General features: G+C 45.3%; 1 long non-coding RNA gene across 1 annotated transcript in view; it reads left to right on the plus strand.

The window, feature by feature from the left end:
* The window catches only part of LOC138851613 (uncharacterized), a 62,259-nt gene that overhangs the window by 21,634 nt on the left and 14,107 nt on the right, over positions 1-26,518 (plus strand). Inside the window, exon 3 of the long non-coding RNA XR_011391302.1 lies at positions 12,443-12,541. This is a non-coding gene — a long non-coding RNA (uncharacterized lncRNA). The remainder of the gene's footprint in view (positions 1-12,442; positions 12,542-26,518) is intronic.

Below are 26,518 nucleotides of genomic sequence, written 5' to 3' on the forward strand. Positions count from 1 at the left end.
CTATTTCCTGCTCCAGCACCTTCGGTCCCTCCTCCAGGCTCTGTATCTTTTCCCCAGCAGCTTCTAGCTCATCACTTCTATTTCTTGCTCTCTGCAGATATCCTCTCGTCCATTGTATTGGAAATCTCATTTAGCCTTTTTCCCACTCTTTTTCCCACTCTTTTTCCATCATGCTCTTGAGCTCTGCTGCTCATCCTTCCTTCTCATACTGATTGTCCTTGGTTCTCTTGTTTCCTTGTCCTGCCTTTTGGGATCCCATTTTTTTTATTCTGATTAGGATATGCTAGATTATAAGGGTTGTAAACTTTGTCCTCACCTAATTGTAATCACCTAGTTGCACTCGCCTAGTTGTGGTTGCAGGGATAGTCACAGCTCCTGGTCCCGCCTCTTCACTGTTGCTACTAGGTTACTCTCCCTGCTCCATGAGCTTTATCATACCTCTTGAAGTTGTGTATGGATCCTGCCTCCACTACATCACTTTTCAGACTGTTCCACTTCCTGACAACTTTATGACTGGATAAGCTCATTCCTTTCTAGGTGCTCCATCAGTCTTCTCCTGGTAAGTTTCTCAGTGACTCTGCATGTCAGTGACACTGGTCTGTAGTTTAATGCTACCTGTCTCTTGTCTTAAAATACTGGGAATACATTTACTGGTAGTTGCCCTGTTTCGAAAGATGTGTTGAAGATTGTTGTTAGTGGTACACACAGTGCCTGCTACTAGGTCCTCTCTCTCCCTGCTCCATGAGCTTCATCATACCTCATCTTAAAGCTATGTATGGTTCCTGCCTCCACTACCTCACTTGCTAGGCTATTCCACTTCCTGACTACTCTATGACTGAAGAAATACTTCCTAACATCCCTTTGACTCATCTGGGTCTTCAACTTCCAATTGTGACCCATTGTTTCTGTGTCCCCTCTCTGGAACATCCTGTCTCTGTCCACCTTGTCTATTCCATGCAGTATTTTGTATGTTGTTATCATGTCTCCCCTAACCCTCCTGTCCTCCAGTGTCATCAGGCCAATTTCCCTTAACCTTTCTTCGTAGGACATTCCCCTTAGCTCTGGAACTAACCTTGTCGCAAACCTTTGCACTTTCTCTAATTTCTTGACGTGCTTGATCAAGTGTGGGTTCCAAACAGGTGCTGCATACTCCAGTATGGGCCTGACGTACATGGTGTACAGTGTCTTGAAAGATTCCTTACTAAGGTACCGAAACGCTATTCTCAGGTTTGCCAAGCGCCCATATCCTGCAGCAGTTATCTGGTTGATGTGTGCTTCCGGAGACGTGCTCGGTATTATACTCACCCCAAGGTCTTTCTCCTTGAGCGAGGTTTGCAGTCTTTAGCCACCTAGCCTATACTCCATTTTCGGTCTTCTTTGCCCTTCTCCGATCTTCATGATTTTGCATTTGGCGGTGTTAAATTCGAGAAGCCAGTTGCTGGACCAGGTGTCCAGTCTGTCCAGGTCTCTTTGAAGTCCTACCTGATCCTCATCTGATTTAATTCTCCTCATTAACTTCACATCATCTGCAAACAGGGACACTTCTGAGTCTAACCCTTCCATCATGTCATTCACATATACCAGAAATAGCACTGGTCCTAGGACCGACCCCTGTGGGACCCCACTCGTCACAGGTGCCCACTGTGATACCTCATCACGTACCATGACTCGTTGTTGCCTCCCTGTCAGGTATTCTCTGATCCATTGCAGTGCCCTTCCTGTTATACGCGCCTGATCCTCTAGCTTCTGCACCAATCTCCTGTGAGGAACTGTGTCGAAGGCCTTCTTGCAGTCCAAGAAGATGCAATCAACCCACCCCTCTCTCTCGTGTCTTACTTCTGTTACTTTATCATAAAACTCCAGTAGGTTTGTGACACAGGATTTGCCTTCCATAAATCCGTGCTGGTTGGCATTTATACTCTTGTTCCGTTCCAGGTGCTCCACCACTCTCCTCCTGATAATCTTCTCCATGACTTTGCATACTATGCACGTCAGTGACACTGGTCTATAGTTTAGTGCCTCTTTTCTGTCTCCTTTTTTAAATATGGGTACTACATTTGCCGTCTTCCATACCTCAGGTAGTTGCCCAGTTTCAAGGGATGTGTTGAAGATTGTGGTTAGTGGCACACACAGCATTTCTGCTCCCTCTCTAAGGACCCACGGGGAGATGTCTGGTCCCATTGCCTTTGAGGTATCAAGGTCCCTTAGCAGCTTCTTCACCTCCTCCTCAGTTGTGTGTATGTCATCTAACACTTGGTATATTCCTTGTTGGCATCCCCTTCTGTTCTGTCCACCTAGAGGCCTTCCTGTCTCCACTGTAAATACTTCCTGAAATCTCTTGTTGAGCTCCTCACATACCTCTTGATCGATTCTGGTGAGTTCCCCACCTTCTTTCCTCAGCCTGATCACCTGGTCTTTGACTGTTGTCTTCCTCCTAATGTGGCTATACAGCAGTTTTAGGTCAGACTTGGCTATCGATGCTATGTCATTTTCGTACTGTCGCTGGGCCTCCCTCCTTATCTGTGCATACTCATTTCTGGCTTTTCGACTAGTCTCTCTATTTTCTTGGGTCCTTTGCCTCCTGTATCTTTTTCATTCTCTGTTGCACTTACCTTTTGTCTCCCTACACCTTCGGGTAAACCAAGGACTCGCTTTGGTCTTCCCATTATTTCTATTGCCCTTGAGAACAAACCTTTCATCTGCCTCCCTGCATTTTGTTATGTATTCCATCGTTTCATTTACTGACTTTCCTGCCAATTCTCTGTCCCATTGAACTTCCTGTGGGAAGTTCCTCATACCTGTGTAGTCCCCCTTTTTATAGTTTGGCTTTTCCCATCCAACTCCTGTTACCCCCTCTACTTGTAGCTCTACTGTGTATTCAAAATGCAGAATCATGTGATCACTATCTCCAAGGGGCCTCTCATATATGTCCTCAATGTCTGAACTGCTGAGGGTGAACACAAGATCCGGTCTTGCTGGTTCATCCTCCCCCTCTCTTTGGTAGTGTCCTTAACATGTTGATGCATAAGGTTTTCCAGTACCACATCCATCGTCTTGGCTCTCCATGTTTCGGGACCCCCGTGTGACTCCAGGTTTTCGCAGTTGATCTCCCTGTAGTTGAAATCGCCCATAACCAGTAACTTTGCTCTGCTCGAGTGAGCTCTTCTTGCCACCTTGGCCAGTTTGCCCACCATTGTTTTGTTGCTGTCTTCATATTCCTCTCTTGGCCTCCTGCAGTTCTGTGGTGGATTATACAACACTGAAATGACTACCTTATTTTCCCCAGACTGAAGTGTACCTACTATGTAGTCCCTTCCTCCAATCATGTCCATACACCCCATTTCCCCCAAATTTCCACTGATGTTTCACGAGCAGTGCAACGCCTCCTCCCCCTCTGCTCCTTCAGTCTTTCCTCAGGATCTGATATCCTGGTGGGAAGATTGCATCTGTTATTGTCTCAGTGAGTTTTGCTTCTGTAGCTGCTATGATGTCTGGGGACTTCTCATTTATTCTTTCACACCACTCCTCATATTTGCTCATTATGCAATCCACATTCGTGTACTAAACCTTCAACTTCTGTTCCAAAACTGTGGTCCTGGGAGGATATTGGGGTGGGGAGAGCTGGAGCCCTGGCAGGGGCCTATGGGGGTTGTGGTGGGGGTAGTTCCCACAGGGGGTTGCTGTAGGGTTGGGGTTTGTGGTGTGGGGGTGGGGACAGAGGGATCGGTGTGTGATTGTTGGCTTAGATTGTTCAGTTGTCTTGGGGTTGTCGTGGTTGGAGTCCTTCTGCCCGTGTTTCTGGGGATGGTGTTTGCCCTTCTACCTGTGTCTGGGTTATTCTGATTCTCTTCGTCTCTTCCTCCCAATCCTCCTTTCGTTTTTGCACTCTTTCAGTATCCTCTGTTCCTCTTGTGTTCTGTCTCAGTCGAGGTACACACTCTGGAAATCCAGTTTGTCTCTCAGCGGTGCTTTCTCCTGCAGGATCATGGTTCGAGTTGATTCTGCCTTGAAAATTACTTTGAGAGGCCGTTTCCTTCTTGCAAAACACCCAATTCTCCGAAAATTTGCCACCTGGGTCATGTCACCCTCACCTATTGCTTTCATGATACCTTCAATCGCTTTTATCTCCTGTTTTCTCTCCTCATAGGTTTCCCCACCGGCTTCCTGGAGCCCATAGACAAAAACTGATCTCTCCATTTCTTCCTCCCACTGTGTCTCTCATTGTGTCCTCTGAAGTGTTTTAGTCCCTTCCCTTGGAGTGTTCCTTCTTTCAACCCCTTCCCAAGCTGAGGCCCCATTGCTCATTGGTCTGTCTTTCCTGTTCAGCTGTTCCTGACCCCTGCAGGAGTCTGGTAGAGTTCCTGCATACATCCTAGCTCCTTCAATGTCTCTCGACCTCTCATTTGTTTCTAGTGTGCTCCTTGTCATTGCCTTGGCCCCATGTGGGTCTGACCAGCCCTTTGCATACAGTATAGCTTCCTTGCTCATTCCAGTCCCCTTGTCTGTGTCTGATGTAGAAGTTCCTGTACTGTCATTTCTTTCTTTAGGCTGTTTCAGGTTGCTCAGTTCCTCTTCTAAGCACTGTATCTTGTCTTCTGCTATTATGGCATGTTGTTCCCAATTTCTTCTCTCTACAGCTACCATCTCCTCCATCCTCCTTCCAAGCTCTTCTAGCTTCCTTCCCTAGTCTTCCTCTATTTTTTGAGCCCTGCTTCCCAATCACCCTTCCCAGCTCTCGGCCTTATTTTTGGCCCCATTGTAACACAATGAAGTTTCTGTGAGGATGGGTGTTTCAGGTAGGGGGAGGGGTAGGGAGGTTGGGCAGGGGGGAGAAAGATATGGGGTGGAAGGGGGCACCATCAAGGAGCTTTAGGGGTTACAAGAAAGTATAGGGAGGGAGGAGAGAGGGGGGAAAGACTGGGGAGAAGGCAGCAGGTAGATGGGGATGAGAGAGAGAGGGTGAGAGAGACGGAAGATGGATGACTGGTGAGGATGAGAGGGACATGGGAGAGGGAGAGAGGATGGGAGAGGGAAGGGAGGGAGAGGGAAGGGAGGGAGAGAGAGGGACGATGGATGGAAGGTGAGGATGAGAGACAAAGCTCACTCTATGGAGGAGTTGTACTCACCTATTTTTACTCGCCTATTTGTGGTTGCAGGGGTCGATTCACAGCTCCTGGTCCCGCCTCTTCGCTGATTGCTACTAGGTCCTCTCTCTCCCTGCCCCATGAGCTCTATCATACCTCGCCTTAAAACTATGTATGGTTCCCGCCTCCACTACGTCACTTTCTAGGCTATTCCACGGCCTGACTACTCTATGACTGAAGAAATACTTCCTAACATCCCTTTGATTCATCTGAGTCTTCAAGTTCCAATTGTGACCTCTTGTGTCTGTGTCCCTTCTCTGGAACATCCCATCTTTGTCCACCTTGTCTATTCCATGCAGTATTTTATATGTCGTTATCATGTCTCCCGTGACCCTCCTGTCCTCCAGTGTCGTCAGGCCGATTTCCCTCAACCTTTCTTCGTAGGACAATCCCCGTAGCTCTGGGCCTAGTCTTGTTGCAAACCTTTGCACTTTCTCTAATTTCTTGACGTGCTTGACTAGGTGTGGATTCCAAACTGGTGCTGCATACTCCAGTATGGGCCTGACGTAAATGGTATACAGAGTCTTAAACGAATCCTTACTGAGGTATCGGAACGCTATCCGTAGGTTTGCCAGGCACCCGTATGCTGCAGCAGTTATCTGATTGATGTGCGCCTCAGGAGATATGCTCGGTGTTGTACTCACCCCCAACACATGTCTCCCCTGGCCCTTCTGTCCTCCAGTGTCGTCAGTCCGATTTCCCTCAACCTTTCCTCGTACGACATTCCCCTGAGCTCTGGAACTAGCCTTGTTGAAAACCTTTGCACTTTCTCTAACTTCTTGATGTGCTTGACCAGGTGTGGGTTCCAGACTGGTGCTGCATACTCCAGTATGGGCCTAACATACACAGTGTACAGTGTCTTGAACGATTCCTTATTAAGGTATCGGAATGCTATTCTCAGGTTTGCCAGGCGCCCGTATGCTGCAGCAGTTATTTGGTTGATGTGTGCCTCCGGTGACATGCTCGGTGTTATGGTCACCCCAAGATATTTCTCCCTGAGTGAGGTCTGTAGTCTTTGGCCACCTAGCCTATACTCTGTCTGCGGTCTTCTTTGCCCCTCCCCAATCTTCATGACTTTGCATTTGGCAGGGTTGAATTCGAGAAGCCAGTTTCTGGACCACGTGTCCAGCCTGTCCAGGTCTCTTTGAAGTCCTGCCTCATCCTCATCCGATTTAATTCTTCTCATCAGCTTCACATCTGCGAATAGGGACACTTCAGAGTCTATTCCTTCCATCATGTCGTTCGCATATATAAAAAATAGCACTGGTCCTATAACTGACCCCTGTGGGATCCCGCTCGTCACAGACGCCCACTGTGATGCCTCTTCACGTACCATGACTCGTTGTTGCTTCCCTGTCAGGTATTCCCTGATCCATTGCAGTGCCCTCCCTGTTATATGTGCCTGATCCTCCAGCTTCTGCACTAATCTCTTGTGAGGAACTGTGTCAAAGGCCTTCCTGCAGTCCAGGAAAATGCAATCATCCCACTCCTCTCTCTTGTGTCTTACTTCTGTTACCTTGTCATAAAACTCCAGAAGGTTTGTGACACAGGATTTGCTTTCCATGAACCCATGCTGGTTTTCATTTATAATCTTGTTCCGTTCCTTGGCAGACGATGCAACATCCCCCCAATCAAAAGCAGGGGTGTCACTAGCACGTTAAGAGACCATACAATAAGTGTCAGGGGCCGGAGACTGTTCAACTGCCTCCCAGCATACATAAGGGGGATTACCAACAGACCCCTGGCAGTCTTCAAGCTGGCACTGGACAAGCACCTAAAGTCGGTTCCTGACCAGCCGGGCTGTGGCTTGTACGTTGGTTTGCGTGCAGCCAGCAGCAACAGCCTGATTGATCAGGCTCTGATCCACCAGGAGGCCTGGTCACAGACCGGGCCGCGGGGGCGTTGACCCCCGGAACTCTCTCCAGGTAAACTCCAGGTTCCAGGTGTTCCACCACTCTGCTCCTGATAATCTTCTCCATGACTTTGCATACTATACATGTCAGACACAGGTCTGTAGTTTAGTGCCTCGTTTCTGTTTCTTTTCTTAAATATGGGGACTACATTTGCTGTCTTCCATTTCTCAAATAGTTGCCCAGTTTCAAGGGATGTGTTGAAGATTGTGGTTAGGGGCACGCACAGCATCTCTGCTCCTTCTCTAAGGACCCACTGGGAGATGTCTGGTCCCATCGCCTTTGAGGTATCAAGGTCACTTAACAGCTTTTGCACCTCCTTCTCGATTGTTCGTATGTCATCCAACACTTGTTGGTATATTCCCTCTTGACGTTCCCTTCTGTGCTGTCTTCCTAGAGCCCTTCCTGTCTCTGCTGTAAAAATTTCCTTAAATCTCCTGCTTAGCTCCTCACATACTTCCTGATCATTTCTTGTGAGTTCTCCACCTTCTGTACTCAGTCTGATCACCTGGTCTTTGACTGTTGTCTTCCTCCTGATGTGGCTATACAACAGTTTTGGGTCAGTCTTGACTTTCGATGCTATGTTGTTTTCATACTGTCGTTGGGTCTCCCGCTGTACCTGTGCATACTCGTTCCTGGCTCTGCAACTAATCTCCCTATTTTCATGTGTTCTCTGCCTTCTGTACTTTTTCCATTCTCTTTTGCACTTTTTTTTTGCCTCCTTACACCGTCGGGTAAACCAGGGGCTCGTTCTGGTCTTCCCATTGCTTCTGTTGCCCTTGGGAATATACCTTTCCACTGCCTCCTTGCATTTTGTTACATATTCCATCATTTCATTTACTAGCTTTCCTGCCAGTTCTCTGTCCCATGGAACCTCCTGCAGGAAGTTCCTCAAACCTATGTAGTCCCCTCTTTTTTAGTCTGGCTTTTCCCATTCAACTCCTGTTACTCTCTCCACTTGCAACTCTACTTTGTATTCAAAGCACAGAATCACGTGGTCACTAGATCCTAGGGGAATCTTATATGTGATGTCCTCAATGTCTGAACTGCCCAGGGTGAACACAAGGTCAAATCTTGCTGGTTCATCCTCCCCTCTCACTGGTAGTGTCCTTAACATGTTGGTGCATGAGGTTTTCCAGCACCACATCCAACATATTGGCTCTCTGTTTCGGGACCCCCATGTGGCTCCAGGTTTTCCCAGTCAATCTCCCTGTGGTTGAAATCACCCATAACCAGCAACTTTGCTCTGCTGGAGTGAGCTGTTCTTGCCACCTCAGCAAGTGTCCACCATTGCTCTGTTGCTCTCTTCATATTCCTCTCTTGGCCTCCTGCAGTTCTGTGGTGGATTACACATCACTGCAATGACCACCTTGTGCTCCCCAGACTGAAGTGTACCTACTATGTAGTCCCTTTCTCCTGTCTCGTCTATGCCTCCCATTTTCTCGAATTTCCATCTGTTTTTTACGAGCAGAGCAACCCCTCCTTCCCCTCCATCTTTCCTCATGATCTGGTATCCTGGTGGGAAGATTGCATCTGTTATTGTCTGTGAGTTTTGTTTCTGTAACTGCTATGATATCTGGGGACTTCTCATTGATTCTTTCTTGCCATTCCTCATATTTATTCGTTAATCCCTCCGCATTTGTGTACCAAACCTTCAACTTCTGTAACTGTGGTCCTGGGGAATACTGGGGTTGGGAGAGCAGGAGCCCTGGTGGGGGCCTGTGGGGGGTTGCAGTGGAGGTGAAGGAAGAGCTCCCATAGGGGGTTGCTGTAGGGATAGGGTTCGTGGTGCAGGGGGTGGGAACAGAGGGATCAGTGTGTGATGGTTTAGATTGTTCAGTTGTCTTGGGGGTGTTGTGGTTGGAGTCCTTCTGCAAGTGTTTCTGAGGGGTGTGCTTGCCCTTCCACCTGTGCCTGGGTTATTCTGCTCTTCTTTGTCATTTCCTCCCATTCCTCCTTTCGTTTTTGCACTCTTTCAGTATCATCCTTTCCTCCTGTGTTCTGTCTCGATCGAGGTACACACTCTTGAACTCCTGTTTGCCTCTCAGCCGTACTTTCTCCTGCAGGATCATGGTTTGAGTTGATTCTGCCTTGAAAATTACTGAGAGGCCGTTTCCTTCTCTTTGTGAACCACCCGATTCTCCGAAAATTTGCCACCTGGGTCATGTCTCCCTCGCCTGTGTGTGTGTGTGTGTGTGTGTGTGTGTGTGTGTGTGCGTGCGTGTGTGCGTGCGTGTGCGCGTGCGTGTGCGCACACACACACACACACACACACACACACACACACGTGTCTAACAGTTACCCCTCGCTAGCTATGCAACTTCCCTCTCCTCACACTATGCTGTTTCTACTTTAATTCCCGTAATAGCTTGCAGGAGTGACCAGTATCTTACAGTGATGCAAAGACCAGAATCTGACAACATGCAACCACAATAAATGAGAAGGACTTGCGATGTGGCAGCGGGGTGATGACAAGTTGCCAGATGCTGATATTGTTGTCGTACATTTAGGCCTTGTATCACTATTTTGAAAATCCTTCACCCGTGATAGTTATAACCATTCATGCTCATACATCCCGCATTCCTCAAGGGTTTTCACTTATGGTAGAATACACTTCACATTCGGTGAGCTACACTTCTTATTTATAATGGCACACAACCTGCTATGACATCACCACTTCATGGAGGCCAACTGCCCGCCACCTTCCCTAGTTATATATATTTTTTCTTCCTTTTCTTGTTAACTTTCTCACGCTCACTGTGTGCTGCCACACATTTTGCTTGTTAAACAACCTCTCGTAATTCATGAACACCCACTTTCACACCCGCTTATCTTTGTATATATTGAAACTGTGTGGGAAGAGGTGCCTACTAGGCTTCTAACTATTTGGCACTTTGAAGTTTTGTTGAATGATTTCAGGCTTCCTCTCGACTTTTTTAACCAATAACTTTATCACTTTTAGGGTTGTCACTACCACTGGTTTCTGCTAGCAGCTAATTACTCCTTAAAAACACTAAGGTTCTCGGAGCCTTGTGACCCACTAAGGTGTGCTGCTTGTGAGCTGTAGGAGTTGACTTGTGACCTGCCAGTTAACTCTTGTCTGATTTTATTGATTCCTGGCCTGGCCTTCAAGGTTGCTTCCCGCTTCTAAAATAAAAATGTGTTTGATGGCTTCCACCACATGTCTAAACGATTCTTCCACTTATATTTTATGTCGTGCCTATGGCTTATCATCCATCCATTCCATCAAGGTTCCATTGCTTTCTCTAATCCTATCTTATACTACCTCTCAGCTACATTATCTAGTGTCTTAGAATTTAGAATCGTAAGCATGTCCTCCTTAGGTCTTAACTGTCTCCGTAGTTCATTTCTGTCTCCTGCATCAACCCTGTATCCAATATGTTAACATTTGCAAGCATCTTGGAGTCGTCCTCACGATGCTTGTGGCTGGGAGATGTAACTGTATAAAATGACCATATTCTGAGTATTGTGGCCACTTTAGTTTATCAACGTTCCAAGTTCACATTCTACAACGTTCCAAGTTCACATTCTACAACGTTCCAAGTTCACATTCTACAACGTTCCAAGTTCACATTCTACAACGTTCCAAGTTCACATTCTACAACGTTCCAAGTTCACATTCTACAACGTTCCAAGTTCACATTCTACAACGTTCCAAGTTCACATTCTACAACGTTCCAAGTTCTGTTAAGTTCATATAATAAAAATCCCACATAAGCAACTCTCGTTGTGTTCAACTTAGTCTTAATTTTCAGAATTTTTTCATTAGGGTGAACTATTTTCTGCAACTTTTCAGGAAGTTTTCAAATCATTCATGGAAAAGAAGTATTTTTAAGACAAATACATTTAATTTCAGTTAATTATAATAAGAATAAAGTTTGTTATTTTTTTTTTGCAAGGTATACAGACCATAGCTGACATCAGTGACATACTACTATATAGAAAGCCGCTTGTTGTACCTGGAGAGGGTTTCAGGGGTCAACGCTCCCGCGGTCCGGTTTCTGACCAGACCTCGTAGTGCATCCGGGCCTGATCAACCAGGCTGTTACTGCTGGCAGCACATAAACCGACGTACGAACCACAGTTCAGCTGGTCAGGTACTGATTTCAGGTGCCTGTCCAGCACCTTCTTGAAGACAGTCAGGGGTCTATTGGTAATCCCCCTTATGTATGCTGGGAGGCAGTTGAACAGTCTTGGGGCCCGGACACTTACTGTTTTGTCCCTCAACGTACTCGTGGCGCCCCTGCTTGTCATCAGGGGAATGTTGTATCTCCTGGCCAGTGTTTTGTTTCCTTAGTGATTTTCGTGTGCAAATTTTGGACTAGTCCCTCTAGGCTTTTTCCAAGTGTATATTATCATGTATCTTTCTCGCCTGCATTCCAGGGAATACAAATCAAGGGAGTTCAACTGTTCCCAGTAAGTTAGGTGCTTTATTGTACTTGTGAAAGTTCTTTACATTCTACAGGTCAGCAATTTCGCCAGCCTTGAAAGGGGCAGTTAGTGTACAGCAATATTCCAGCCTACAAAAACCAAGCTTTTTAAAGAGAATCATCATGGGCTTGGCGTCCATAGTTTTGAAGGTTGTCATTTTCCATCCTGTCATTTTCCTTAGAGATATATTAGATATATTGTTGTGATCTTTAAAAGTGAGATTCTCTGGAATTATCGCTTCCAGGTTGTTCACATTAGTTGTTCGCTCCATTGTGTGGTTGAAATTTGCTTTATACTCCGAAAATGTTTAAATTTTCTCGAGTTTTCCATGTCGGAGTAATTTATATTTCTCTTCACGCAGAGCATTTTGGCCAAATTAAGTAAATTTTGTCCCAAGATGCGACCCACACCAGTCGACTAACACCCAGGTATCTGTTTAACTGATAAGTGAACAGGGACAGCAGGTGTCTTAAGGAAACACGTCCTATTGTTTCCACCCGTACCGGGGATCGACCCCCGGACCTCAGTGTGTCAGCTGAGTGAGTTAGCGATCGAGCTACGGGATAGCTTACGATGTTTTCTGTATTAAACTTTTTATGTACAACTGAGTTATAATATTAGGAAGTAATGATCTAAAGTACTTCAAGTTAGTTACCCATTAATTAGATTCAAATTAATTCTTTTTGAGGCCACTTACTATTGGCAATCATTGTAGTTTAAGGAGCCTGTTGCAGCCCCTGTTTGTCCTACATCTGCTGCATTACATATGCAGGAAATTACATACGTAGTATTATAGATGTAGGAAGTATGCTCAGTAATTTTAAGAGGTGTTAGCGTGAGCCACCACAGATGTGGATTTTTATGAAAGAATTATTCAGTAAGCAAGAGGGAATATTTGAGTGAACCGTCCGTGATGTGCTGTGGTTCCCTCAACAGGACAGACACCCCTGCACTACGCTGTGGACAACCAGGAGGTAGACTTAGCCATCACACTTCTCAATCATGGTGCTGAAACTAATGCTGCTGACAACAATGGTAAGAAGTCACTTGCAGTGTTATTGAATTTTATGGCTTTAGTTGTTAGTGTAAGAGTGAATATTCATCGAATGTTATACTTTATATGCATGGTATGCGGTGGGAGACTGGGATATGCTATTCAGGAAAGGGAAGATAAAGAGGATATGTACCTACTGAAGGAAGTGAGAGGCACATGTGTTACATAAACGTGATATTCGCCGCCTTGGAAAGGGGGCGAAGAGGATATGTATAAAAAAAATAATGGAAGAGGGCTGTGTGTGTCTGTTAAGATGACATGTGTTTGATAAATATCTTGTACACAATATCTTGTACACAATATCTTGTACACAATATCTTGTACACAATACCGATAGATGAAAATTAGATACATGAGCAACATCTGGGCATCTTTATTGTAGACGTTTCGCCCTCCAGTGACTTTATCAATACAAATTCCAGGATATGAATGGAAGACAGAGATATATTCAAAAGATGAGGTATTTATTATAATCAAAAAGAAGTGCTAAGCCACAAGGGTCATACAGCGCAGCAGGGCAAGGAAGGATGCAGGGGTAATGGGTAGCAAGAGGGAGAGGGATGATTATTAGGTTATGAAGTGCAGCGGGGTAGAGGATAGCTATAGATTAAGGTAGAAAGGGCTGAGGAGAGTGCTAGAGGCATCATCGTCAGAGTTTGTGTAGTAAATCGGTCGCTGTCAATAAGTCAGTGAGAGAATCCGGATTAAAGGAGGGTCCATCAGCAAGAAGGGAAAGTAAAGGAAGGGCAGCAGAGCGGAGACGACATTGGAAGTAAATTCTGCATGCTCTTTGATGGAGTGGGCAGTCCAACAGAATGTGGCTAACAGATACTGGAACTTGACAATTCTCCCAGAGAAGAATATGAAGCCTTTCCATGAGATACCCATGAGTAAGACGAGTGTGGCCGATGCAAAGACGGGAGAGAGTAGTCTCCCAACCTCGACAATGATGACAAGATAACGGCCAGAAACCCATAATCGGTTTAACAGAATGAAGATTGTTATGCAGCGGATCAGGCCAACGTTGTTGCCAAAGGGTGCGAAGATGGGTAACAATTACAGCAAAATAGTCAGTGAATGGGACACCTCTATATGATATCATCTCTGTATATGCGAGAGATAGTGTAACCAAAGTTGGATACGAAGAACTAGGGGGTGAGGTGTACAATTTCCGTACAGCCTCTTGTTACAAAATTCATCTTCTTAAACTTCTCCAAAGCATGGTAGAGAGTTAAAGTAGTTTATTCTCGTTTAACAGTTGGCCTGTTTACGGTTTCATAACAAGAAAAGTTTACCTGGAGAGAGTTCCGGGGGTCAACGCCCCCGCGGCCCGGTCTGTGACCAGGCCTCCTGGTGGATCAGAGCCTGATCAACCAGGCTGTTGCTGCTGGCTGCACGCAAACCAACGTACGAGCCACAGCCCGGCTGATCAGGAACTGACTTTAGGTGCTTGTCCAGTGCCAGCTTGAAGACTGCCAGGGGTCTGTTGGTAATCCCCCTTATGTGTGCTGGGAGGCAGTTGAACAGTCTCGGGCCCCTGACACTTATTGTATGGTCTCTTAACGTGCTAGTGACACCCCTGCTTTTCATTGGGGGGATGTTGCATCGTCTGCCAAGTCTTTTGCTTTCGTAGTGAGTGATTTTCGTGTGCAAGTTCGGTACTAGTCCCTCTAGGATTTTCCAGGTGTATATAATCATGTATCTCTCCCTCCTGCGTTCCAGGGAATACAGGTTTAGGAACCTCAAGCGCTCCCAGTAATTGAGGTGTTTTATCTCCGTTATGCGCGCCGTGAAGGTTCTCTGTACATTTTCTAGGTCGGCAATTTCACCTGCCTTGAAAGGTGCTGTTAGTGTGCAGCAATATTCCAGCCTAGATAGAACAAGTGACCTGAAGAGTGTCATCATGGGCTTGGCCTCCCTAGTTTTGAAGGTTCTCATTATCCATCCTGTCATTTTTCTAGCAGATGCGATTGATACAATGTTATGGTCCTTGAAGGTGAGATCCTCCGACATGATCACTCCCAGGTCTTTGACGTTGGTGTTTCGCTCTATTTTGTGGCCAGAATTTGTTTTGTACTCTGATGAAGATTTAATTTCCTCATGTTTACCATATCTGAGTAATTGAAATTTCTCATCGTTGAACTTCATATTGTTTTCTGCAGCCCACTGAAAGATTTGGTTGATGTCCGCCTGGAGCCTTGCAGTGTCTGCAATGGAAGACACTGTCATGCAGATTCGGGTGTCATCTGCAAAGGAAGACACGGTGCTGTGGCTGACATCCTTGTCTATGTCGGATATGAGGATGAGGAACAAGATGGGAGCGAGTACTGTGCCTTGTGGAACAGAGCTTTTCACCGTAGCTGCCTCGGACTTTACTCTGTTGACGACTACTCTCTGTGTTCTGTTAGTGAGGAAATTATAGATCCATCGACCGACTTTTCCTGTTATTCCTTTAGCACGCATTTTGTGCGCTATTACGCCATGGTCACACTTGTCGAAGGCTTTTGCAAAGTCTGTATATATTACATCTGCATTCTTTTTGTCTTCTAGTGCATTTAGGACCTTGTCGTAGTGATCCAATAGTTGAGACAGACAGGAGCGACCTGTTCTAAACCCATGTTGCCCTGGGTTGTGTAACTGATGGGTTTCTAGATGGGTGGTGATCTTGCTTCTTAGGACCCTTTCAAAGATTTTTATGATATGGGATGTTAGTGCTATTGGTCTGTAGTTCTTTGCTGTTGCTTTACTGCCCCCTTTGTGGAGTGGGGCTATGTCTGTTGTTTTTAGTAACTGTGGGACGACCCCCGTGTCCATGCTCCCTCTCCATAGGATGGAAAAGGCTCGTGATAGGGGCTTCTTGCAGTTCTTGATGAACACAGAGTTCCATGAGTCTGGCCCTGGGGCAGAGTGCATGGGCATGTCATTTATCGCCTGTTCGAAGTCATTTGGCGTCAGGATAACATCGGATAGGCTTGTGTTAATCAAATTTTGTGGCTCTCTCATAAAAAATTCATTTTGATCTTCGACTCTCAGTCTGGTTAGCGGCTTGCTAAAAACTGAGTCATATTGGGACTTGAGTAGCTCACTCATTTCCTTGCTGTCATCTGTGTAGGACCCATCTTGTTTAAGTAGGGGCCCAATACTGGACGTTGTTCTCGATTTTGATTTGGCATAGGAGAAGAAATACTTTGGGTTTCTTTCGATTTCATTTATGGCTTTTAGTTCTTCCCGCGATTCCTGACTCCTAAAGGATTCTTTTAGCTTAAGTTCGATGCTTGCTATTTCTCTGACCAGTGTCTCCCTACGCATTTCAGATATATTGACCTCTTTTAGCCGCTCTGTTATTCTTTTCCGTCGCCTGTAAAGGGAGCGCCTGTCTCTTTCTATTTTACATCTACTCCTCCTTTTTCTTAGAGGAATAAGCCTTGTGCATACATCGAGTGCCACCGAGTTAATCTGTTCTAGGCATAAGTTGGGGTCTGTGTTGCTTAGTATATCTTCCCAGCTTATATCGGTTAGGACTTGGTTTACTTGGTCCCACTTTATGTTTTTGTTATTGAAGTTGAATTTGGTGAATGCTCCCTCGTGACTAATCTCATTATGTCGGTCTGGGGCTCCACGCATACATGTCTGAACCTCAATTATGTTGTGATCTGAGTATATTGTTTTTGATATGGTGACATTTCTTATCAGATCATCATTGTTAGTGAAGATGAGGTCTAGTGTATTCTCCAGTCTAGTAGGCTCTATTATTTGCTGGTTTAAATTGAATTTTGTGCAGAGATTTAAAAGCTCGTGTGAGTGTGAGTTTTCATCAGAGCTGCCTCCTGGTGTTATTACTGCAACAATATTATTTGCTATATTCCTCCATTTTAGGTGCCTTAAGTTGAAATCCCCCAGGAGCAAGATGTTGGGTGCAGGAGCTGGAAGATTTTCCAGACAGTGGTCAATTTTTAACAGCTGTTCCTGGAATTGCTGGGATGTTGCATCCGGAGGCTTGTAGACTACCACAATGACTAGGTTTTGGTTCTCGACCTTTACTGCTAAAACTTCCACTACATCATTTGAGGCATTTAGCAGTTCTGTGCAAACAAGTGACTCTGCAATGTACAGGCCAACTCCCCCCCCCCCCTCCTTTTGCCTGTTCACTCTGTCACATCTGTATAGGTTGTAACCTGGGATCCATATTTCGTTGTCCAAGTGATCCTTTATGTGGGTCTCAGTGAAAGCCGCGAACATTGCCTTTGCCTCTGCAAGCAGTCCACGGATGAAAGGTATTTTGTTGTTTGTTGCTGGCTTTAGACCCTGTATATTTGCAAAGAAGAATGTTATCGGACTGGTGGTATTGTTGGTACTGGGGGGGGATTTTTTTTCCGGCATTAGTATCTGTATCTGTTGGTTTGGAGTGGAGGCCATCGACTGTGGTTCCACTCCAGGAATGACTGGATTTGGTGTACGATTTCTGCCATTTCCTGCCAGTTTTTTTTCCTTCCTGGCACTAAAAAACCTCTCCCTCTTGAGTGGCTGTGGCTACCCAGGTTTTCCCATGGCCTGGATGTTTTGTATCTTTTTGTCCCCTTTAGATGGTATGCCTGGCAATTTAAGTTATAGCACAGTCTTTCCTGTACTGAAGAGGTACACATTTCAGGGTGAAAAAGCTTACAGGAAGGGAGTTTGCATTTTCCTGTTGTCATATGGGCATGGCATTTTCTAGGGTGGTCATAGTTGCACGTCCCATCTGTTTTTCCAGATTTCCCATGCCAGCAGATACCAAGTGCATAGTATGTGCACAGGCTTGGTTTCCGTTTGCCTTGGGTTTCTGTGACTGTATTCCCTGTTGGTGCATGTTTCCCTGTCTTACTTCTATCCTCCCTAGCACCAACAATGGAGCTCCCACCAGTTGTTTTTGGTAATATATCCTCACTATTGCTAGTGGAGTCCTCTTGTTTGCTATTTCCTGCGGTATTTCTAGTTTGCAATATTGGTTTTATCTTATCTTTGACTACACTTGTTTCCCTACTATGGCTCCTGTCCCCTATGAGGTCATTTATATGTATTCCTTCCTGCGTATAATTCCCGACTACCTGGACAAAATCTCCAGCTTCACCATTACTGTCTCCCAGGACAGCATCTCCAGCTTCACCATTACTGTCTCCCAGGACAGCACCTCCAGCTTCACCATTACTGTCTCCCAGGACAGCACCTCCAGCTTCACCATTACTGTCTCCCAGGACAGCACTATCAGCCCCACATTTACTGACTACCAGGACATCACCTCCAGCCTTACAGTTTCTGACTACATGGCCAGTATCAAGGGCAGTACCATTCAGCCCAGACTTTTTATGTTCCCATCTGTTGTAGAAAGCTTCCAGGTTTTCTATGAAAGCAGCTTTGATGTTGTCCTCTTTTAATACCCTTGTGATTTTAGTCCACAGATTTATCTCATTTGGGCATACCCAAAAACACTTCCCTGTTTTAATACTGCTTGTAGCTAGTTCTTGGATATCTGCACAAGGGGCGTGACACCAATTTCCACAAAAATGACAATTTATCCATGTGGAAGCCCGTTTGTTTGACTGACCACAGACTACACACAGCTTCATAATGATTTGAATGGTTGATTTACTGCAATTCTACTAGCAACCTCTTGAATATTCTATTAATAACCTTAAATGAAGCTCTAGCTATTTGTATTTCTGTTTCTAATGTATATTGGACAGCTTACCATCACATTCCTGATTTTTAATGATAAGGGCGCCTACAACCCCACTACAGTCTGCTTTATTGTCCAACGAAATTCTACTGTAGCTTTTTCACCCAACCTCCTCTTGCTATAACTTATTCATATTAAAGGGGACAAAAAGATACAAAACATCCAGGCCATGGGAAAACCTGGGTAGCCACAGCCACTCAAGAGGGAGAGGTTTTTTAGTGCCAGGAAGGAAAAAAAACTGGCAGGAAATGGCAGAAATCGTACACCAAATCCAGTCATTCCTGGAGTGGAACCACAGTCGATGGCCTCCACTCCAAACCAACAGATACAGATACTAATGCCGGAAAAAAAATCCCCCCCCCAGTACCAACAATACCACCAGTCCGATAACATTCTTCTTTGCAAATATACAGGGTCTAAAGCCAGCAACAAACAACAAAATACCTTTCATCCGTGGACTGCTTGCAGAGGCAAAGGCAATGTTCGCGGCTTTCACTGAGACCCACATAAAGGATCACTTGGACAACGAAATATGGATCCCAGGTTACAACCTATACAGATGTGACAGAGTGAACAGGCAAAAGGGGGGGGTTGGCCTGTACATTGCAGAGTCACTTGTTTGCACAGAACTGCTTAATGCCTCAAATGACGTAGTGGAAGTTTTAGCAGTAAAGGTCGAGAACCAAAACCTAGTCATTGTGGTAGTCTACAAGCCTCCGGATGCAACATCCCAGCAATTCCAGGAACAGCTGTTAAAAATTGACCACTGTCTGGAAAATCTTCCAGCTCCTGCACCCAACATCTTGCTCCTGGGGGATTTCAACTTAAGGCACCTAAAATGGAGGAATATAGCAAATAATATTGTTGCAGTAATAACACCAGGAGGCAGCTCTGATGAAAACTCACACTCACACGAGCTTTTAAATCTCTGCACAAAATTCAATTTAAACCAGCAAATAATAGAGCCTACTAGACTGGAGAATACACTAGACCTCATCTTCACTAACAATGATGATCTGATAAGAAATGTCACCATATCAAAAACAATATACTCAGATCACAACATAATTGAGGTTCAGACATGTATGCGTGGAGCCCCAGACCGACAAAATGAGACTAGTCACGAGGGAGCATTCACCAAATTCAACTTCAATAACAAAAACATAAAGTGGGACCAAGTAAACCAAGTCCTAACCGATATAAGCTGGGAAGATATACTAAGCAACACAGACCCAAACTTATGCCTAGAACAGATTAACTCGGTGGCACTCGATGTATGCACAAGGCTTATTCCTCTAAGAAAAAGGAGGAGTAGATGTAAAATAGAAAGAGACAGGCGCTCCCTTTACAGGCGACGGAAAAGAATAACAGAGCGGCTAAAAGAGGTCAATATATCTGAAATGCGCAGGGAGACACTGGTCAGAGAAATAGCAAGCATCGAACTTAAGCTAAAAGAATCCTTTAGGAGTCAGGAATCGCGGGAAGAACTAAAAGCCATAAATGAAATCGAAAGAAACCCAAAGTATTTCTTCTCCTATGCCAAATCAAAATCGAGAACAACGTCCAGTATTGGGCCCCTACTTAAACAAGATGGGTCCTACACAGATGACAGCAAGGAAATGAGTGAGCTACTCAAGTCCCAATATGACTCAGTTTTTAGCAAGCCGCTAACCAGACTGAGAGTCGAAGATCAAAATGAATTTTTTATGAGAGAGCCACAAAATTTGATTAACACAAGCCTATCCGATGTTATCCTGACGCCAAATGACTTCGAACAGGCGATAAATGACATGCCCATGCACTCTGCCCCAGGGCCAGACTCATGGAACTCTGTGTTCATCAAGAACTGCAAGAAGCCCCTATCACGAGCCTTTTCCATCCTATGGAGAGGGAGCATGGACACGGGGGTCGTCCCTCAGTTACTAAAAACAACAGACATAGCCCCACTCCACAAAGGGGGCAGTAAAGCAACAGCAAAGAACTACAGACCAATAGCACTAACATCCCATATCATAAAAATCTTTGAAAGGGTCCTAAGAAGCAAGATCACCACCCATCTAGAAACCCATCAGTTACACAACCCAGGGCAACATGGGTTTAGAACAGGTCGCTCCTGTCTGTCTCAACTACTGGATCACTACGACAAGGTCCTAAATGCACTAGAAGACAAAAAGAATGCAGATGTAATATATACAGACTTTGCAAAAGCCTTCGACAAGTGTGACCATGGCGTAATAGCGCACAAAATGCGCGCTAAAGGAATAACAGGAAAAGTCGGTCGATGGATCTATAATTTCCTCACTAACAGAACACAGAGAGTAGTCGTCAACAGAGTAAAGTCCGAGGCAGCTACGGTGAAAAGCTCTGTTCCACAAGGCACAGTACTAGCTCCCATCTTGTTCCTCATCCTCATATCCGACATAGACAAGGATGTCAGCCACAGCACCGTGTCTTCCTTTGCAGATGACACCCGAATCTGCATGACAGTGTCTTCCATTGCAGACACTGCAAGGCTCCAGGCGGACATCAACCAAATCTTTCAGTGGGCTGCAGAAAACAATATGAAGTTCAACGATGAGAAATTTCAATTACTCAGATATGGTAAACATGAGGAAATTAAATCTTCATCAGAGTACAAAACAAATTCTGGCCACAAAATAGAGCGAAACACCAACGTCAAAGACCTGGGAGTGATTATGTCGGAGGATCTCACCTTCAAGGACCATAACATTGTATCAATCGCATCTGCTAGAAAAATGACAGGATGGATAATGAGAACCTTCAAAACTAGGGAGGCCAAGCCCATGATGACACTCTTCAGGTCACTTGTTCTATCTAGGCTGGAATATTGCTGCACTCTAACAGCACCTTTCAAGGCAGGTGAAATTGCCGACCTAGAAAATGTACAGAGAACTTTCACGGCGCGCATAACGGAGATAAAACACCTCAATTACTGGGAGCGCTTGAGGTTTCTAAACCTGTATTCCCTGGAACGCAGGAGGGAGAGATACATGATTATATACACCTGGAAAATCCTAGAGGGACTAGTACCGAACTTGCACACGAAAATCACTCACTACGAAAGCAAAAGACTTGGCAGACGATGCACCATCCCCCCAATGAAAAGCAGGGGTGTCACTAGCACGTTAAGAGACCATACAATAAGTGTCAGGGGCCCGAGACTGTTCAACTGCCTCCCAGCACACATAAGGGGGATTACCAACAGACCCCTGGCAGTCTTCAAGCTGGCACTGGACAAGCACCTAAAGTCAGTTCCTGATCAGCCGGGCTGTGGCTCGTACGTTGGTTTGCGTGCAGCCAGCAGCAACAGCCTGGTTGATCAGGCGCTGATCCACCAGGAGGCCTGGTCACAGACCGGGCCGCGGGGGCGTTGACCCCCGAAACTCTCTCCAGGTAAACTCCAGGTTTATAAGGGCGCCTACAACCCCATCCGTTTACAGTCTGCTTTATTGTCCAACGAATCCGTTTGAAACCAGTCAAGGGTTCGGACCAGTCAAGGGTTCGGACCAGTCAAGGGTTCGGACCAGTCGATCTGATCTGATCAGTGGGTCACTTATTTAAAACATACTGGTCGGTGATTTGAGCTAACACATGAAGGATCTACTGGAAATTATCTACCCGAGTAATATGTGATTTGATTGATACAAAAGTATAACTTGCGTGTTGAAGAGCCGGTGACTGCTGGCAGCTCCTACAATGACGAACGGTCGACCTCAACCCTTGTTTATCAATCGCTGTATCTAGCTTTTCTATTTTTTTTTTCCGTCTCCACCACAATAAATGCTATATTATCACTATAGTTGACTGGTGCAAATTTTGGAGGAAGGACGCTTTTTCTGTAGTAATAATTGCTTCTCGTTGTGTATATTGCGACCGCTGGTAACTACAGGTTATATGAAATTCACAGTAACGTCTGGTATTTCAAGAAAAAAGAAACTAATGAAAGTCACTCCACTCCACTAAGTACCATTATAATACTGGTTAGTTGCTACTACAACACTGTATTCTGCTATTCACTGGTATCACTAGATTATATGCGAGTACACTAGCAGGCCAGGAAGATTATTAAAAACAGCTGACCTGTGGTAAGTTTCTGGCGACTTCTGGCACCTGCCTCTATAGGCTTATCACTTCATTTACAAATTCACCTGTTTTCAAATGACACTTTAGCCTTTATCATCAATATACTAGGGAGCCACTGTAGTATACACTATACACAAAGGGGACAGAGTAAACAGGGGCGACGAACAAATAAAGAACGTCTATTAACATCGGTGACTATCCTATATATGGAAGGATTGTAGAGATCATGAGAGCGAAGATACTAGCAAAGGCAATGAGCATCACGGCGATCAGACAAGACTGGAAAATTCGTTTCTGCATAGAGGCTCTCAATAGGGGATGAACGATAGACACCAAGGCACATAGAGACCTTGGTGATGAATGGGATTTATCTTCGAGTTGCAAGAGAGGCCACAGAATAGATTTGGTCACCATGGTCAGCATTCCACCCAAGACTAGGATGGAATGCAAACAGAGGAGAGTGCAACAATCTGATCCCCATGAACGATGTGCGAGAACCTTAAGATTTAGCCGACCATAGCATGTCGTCTTTAACAAAGAATTGTGAGGTCTCTACGTCAGTCAGGGTCAAAGAGCAGTCCCAGAAACATGACCGTATCACATGCCGGAATAAGTGAACCGTTTAAGTACAAGGGAGTATCCCGTATAAGCGGGTGTCTAGTGAAGGTAATGAATCTGGTTTCGTACTGGAAAGTTCAAAGACATGAGAAGTGGTCCAGTGGGAGACTCGGTCTATCACAACCTGAAGGGAGGCTGCTACTAGTCGACACTCAGCGCCCGAGTAAGCTATAGCGAAGTCATCAACATAGTAATGGCAAAATTTGCGAAGGAAGAATGGAAGGTAGGTCATTTACAGCTGAGGACACAACCTTGTGGGACTCATTCGGCTTGTACAAAGTCCGAGAGAAGCAATGCACCAATACAGACCCAAAAATGTCGATCGGACAAGAAAGAAGCGATGAAGTTTGGTAAATTACCATGGAGGCCTAAGGAGTGGGCTTGGGCTAGAATGTTATACCTCCAAGTGGTGTCACACGCCTTCTCTAGATCGAAAAAGACTGCTGGGACAGAGTGGTTGTTAGCAAAGGCATTTCGAATATGTATCGAAGTGGAGCAAGGGGTCTAAAGCAGTGCAGCCTTTGCGAAAGCCATATCGGCAAGACAAAAGGCTATTGTGTGTCTCTAAGAAGCACATCAGACGTCTATTCACCAGTTGTTCCATCGCCTTGCAGACCACACTGGTCAGGATAATGGGACGATAGTGAGAGGAGTCAAGCCCTGAGGTGCCCGGTTTGTGAAACTGTAGTGCAATAGCTGATTTTTAGTGTTGTGGGAGAACCCTTCACTCTCAAATTAGATTGAAAAGACAAAAGAATGGCAAGGGCCATAGAATGGAGATGGTGTAGCATACTGATGTGGATAACTTCAGGTCCCAGTGCCGACACCCAGCACATGGAAAGCGTGGACTCTAATTCTAGAAGAGTAAAAGGTACGTTATATGGCTCCAATCCATCAGAGGAGAAATCTAAGGGCAGTTGCTCTTTGGTAGGTTTAGATGCAAGAAATGAGGGACAGGTGAAGCCCTCGAGAGATATGGACAAGATAATTCCTGATTTCTGTGGCAACTTCTGAAGGTTCTGCGAGCAACTGCCCTTACCCGCTTAAAATTCAACAGATGCTCCACGGTACAGTTATATCTATAATGGCCCCACGCAGCATGTTTTAAATGCACCATGTGGGCACATGGAGACTACCAAGGTATGCATGTCTGAGGATGCCTACCTCAGGTTCGCGGATAGAATGAGTCACCGCGTTAGGACTAAGGTGAGTCGCCACAATTAGGACTAAGGTCGAAAACTGGTGAGCCATTTCATCAATAAACGATGAAAGGGGGTCCTCGTAACAGGTGGTAAGATGGGAGTATAAGTCCCAATCTGCTCGAGCAAATTGCCAACTAGGGTTACAAAACGGTCGCATATATGTAGTAGAAGTAAGAAGGATTGGAAAGTGATCACTATCATGTAAATCTGGAAGAACAGATACGTGAAATCAAGTGCAATGGGCGAAGAACAGATGGAAAGATCAATGCAGGAGAGAGACTGAGTGCGAGAGTCAAAGTGGGTAGGAGCACCTGTATTTAAAACGTGATGAGGATGAGAAGCGAGAAAAGTCTCCAACTGATCACCATGAGCGTCTCTGTGGGACGCTCCCCACAGGTGATGGTGAGCGTTAAAATCACCAAACAACAAAATGGGCAGCAGTAGAGAAGAAATTAAAAATGCAGTATCAGAGATACATAATGCGTGGGATGGAGAAAGATAAAGAGAGCAAACTGTAAACCATCTGTGTAAGTAAATCCGAGCTGCAGTATAATGCAGCGGGAATGATAAAAACTTGTTGATACAATATATCAATATGGACAAGAAGCACGCTTTCATTAAATGATTCGTCAGGTAAAGGATCTGAAGAAAGTAATAGCATGTAGCCCAAAATGGGGCGAATGACAACAGAATGAATTTTGAGCTCTTGTAAACCAACACATACTGGGGGCAACTGGGAGAGCAACACTTGGAGTTCTCCTCGATTGCCTCTTAGGACACGAATAATCCATTGTAAAAAAGGCGTTATGTACAGAAATAAAACTGGCAACAATAAGAAACGGTAAAACCTATTGGCTATTAGGATCTGTAAAGTCAACGTGTGGGGGGTAATGGTAAGCCTGTAAGCAAGGAAGAATGTGAATGTTGCGGAGGGTCGTGAAATAGAAGGGGTAGAAGGAGTCGCGTTGGTGTCCATTGGGGGTGTTGTCTCTGCAATATAGCTGGAGAGAGTCTAACGTCTCTTGACTCAAGCTGGAGATTCGTCTGTAAAAACTTGCATTTGTGGTCACAGAGGTGCCTGTGCTAACTTTCCTATGGTGTAGAAATATACCTAGTTGGATGAATCTTATTGTGGCTAGCTGGTCTAGTGGCTAACGCGACGGGCTGGAGTTTTGAGACTCTATGACCGCGGGTTCAATCCCGGCCGGGGGTATGGTCTAACGTCTCTGTTGTTAAGGAAGCCAACGATGCCATAATGTGAAACAGGAGAGGCATTGCAAGGAAAGGTTGGAGTAACTGCGGAGGCAACTAAAGAGATCTGAGGGTGGGCAGGAAGTATGAACCTGGAGAGATGTGTCGGCTAGGGTAGAAGAGGCCTTCAGTGTAACAGAAGAGGAAGGAGGTTGGAGGGTAACTATGGAGGAAGACAGGGGGAAACAGGGTACTACACGAGGGGGTTAACCTTCATCTTTGTGTGAGAGCTGGAAAGGGAGTGAAAAGAAGGCTCCAAGGTAGGAGATACATTCTGTGCAGGTGATGGATGCGAAGAAAGTGTAGGCCTGCAAGGTCTCGTAGACTGAGAAGTAAGCGAGTGAGATGAAGAAGTAGGAAGTGGTGCAGAGGTAGGAGTGTCAGAGGATAAAACTGCAAAACAATTAGAAACTGGGGTGGCAAAGATGCAGAGGGATTGGGAGGTGGGAGGACCATTGAGGTTGAAGGTCTTTGGGCTACCTGAGCATATGGGGCACGAGCTAGTTAACCTTGAAGGTGGAGATGAGACAGCCATAGTGTCAGTGAGGCCCTCACGCTCCTTAAGGAGTGAAAAGGAAGGATGAGGTTCCCTGCAATTGAGACAAGAGGGAGGAAGACTACAAGATGTATTGGAATGATCTGCAGCACTGCACACCGGGCAGTCCACCACAGATCTGCAGTGTTTAGTGGGGTGTCCAAAACTCCAGCAATTACAACACTGTTGGGGAGTGGGAACTACTTGACGGACCTCTAGGCAATGTCCCGCAATATATACAGAGGATGGAAGTTCACGGCAGTCGAAGGTTAAACGATCGATGTTACTAGGAAAATGCCTCCGCCCATGAGCAGGCTGGATGTACATATCTACTTTGAGAATAGGGAGGTTCTGAAGGGCTAATTGTTCTAAAATATCCACTCCGCAAGACAAAAAATCACTCTAAGACCACAGTACTTCAAAGAGCATGGAAGGATATATTTTTGGCCAATGTGCCTTAAAAAAAAGTTTTACCAATTCCGTGATCAGAAAGATAATCAGTTTGAGACATCGTTTGCAAAGAAAAGAATTTTGT

The sequence above is a fragment of the Cherax quadricarinatus genome, unplaced genomic scaffold, assembly GCF_038502225.1.
Source record: "Cherax quadricarinatus isolate ZL_2023a unplaced genomic scaffold, ASM3850222v1 Contig1225, whole genome shotgun sequence".
In the NCBI taxonomy this organism is placed as follows: Eukaryota; Metazoa; Arthropoda; class Malacostraca; order Decapoda; family Parastacidae; genus Cherax; species Cherax quadricarinatus.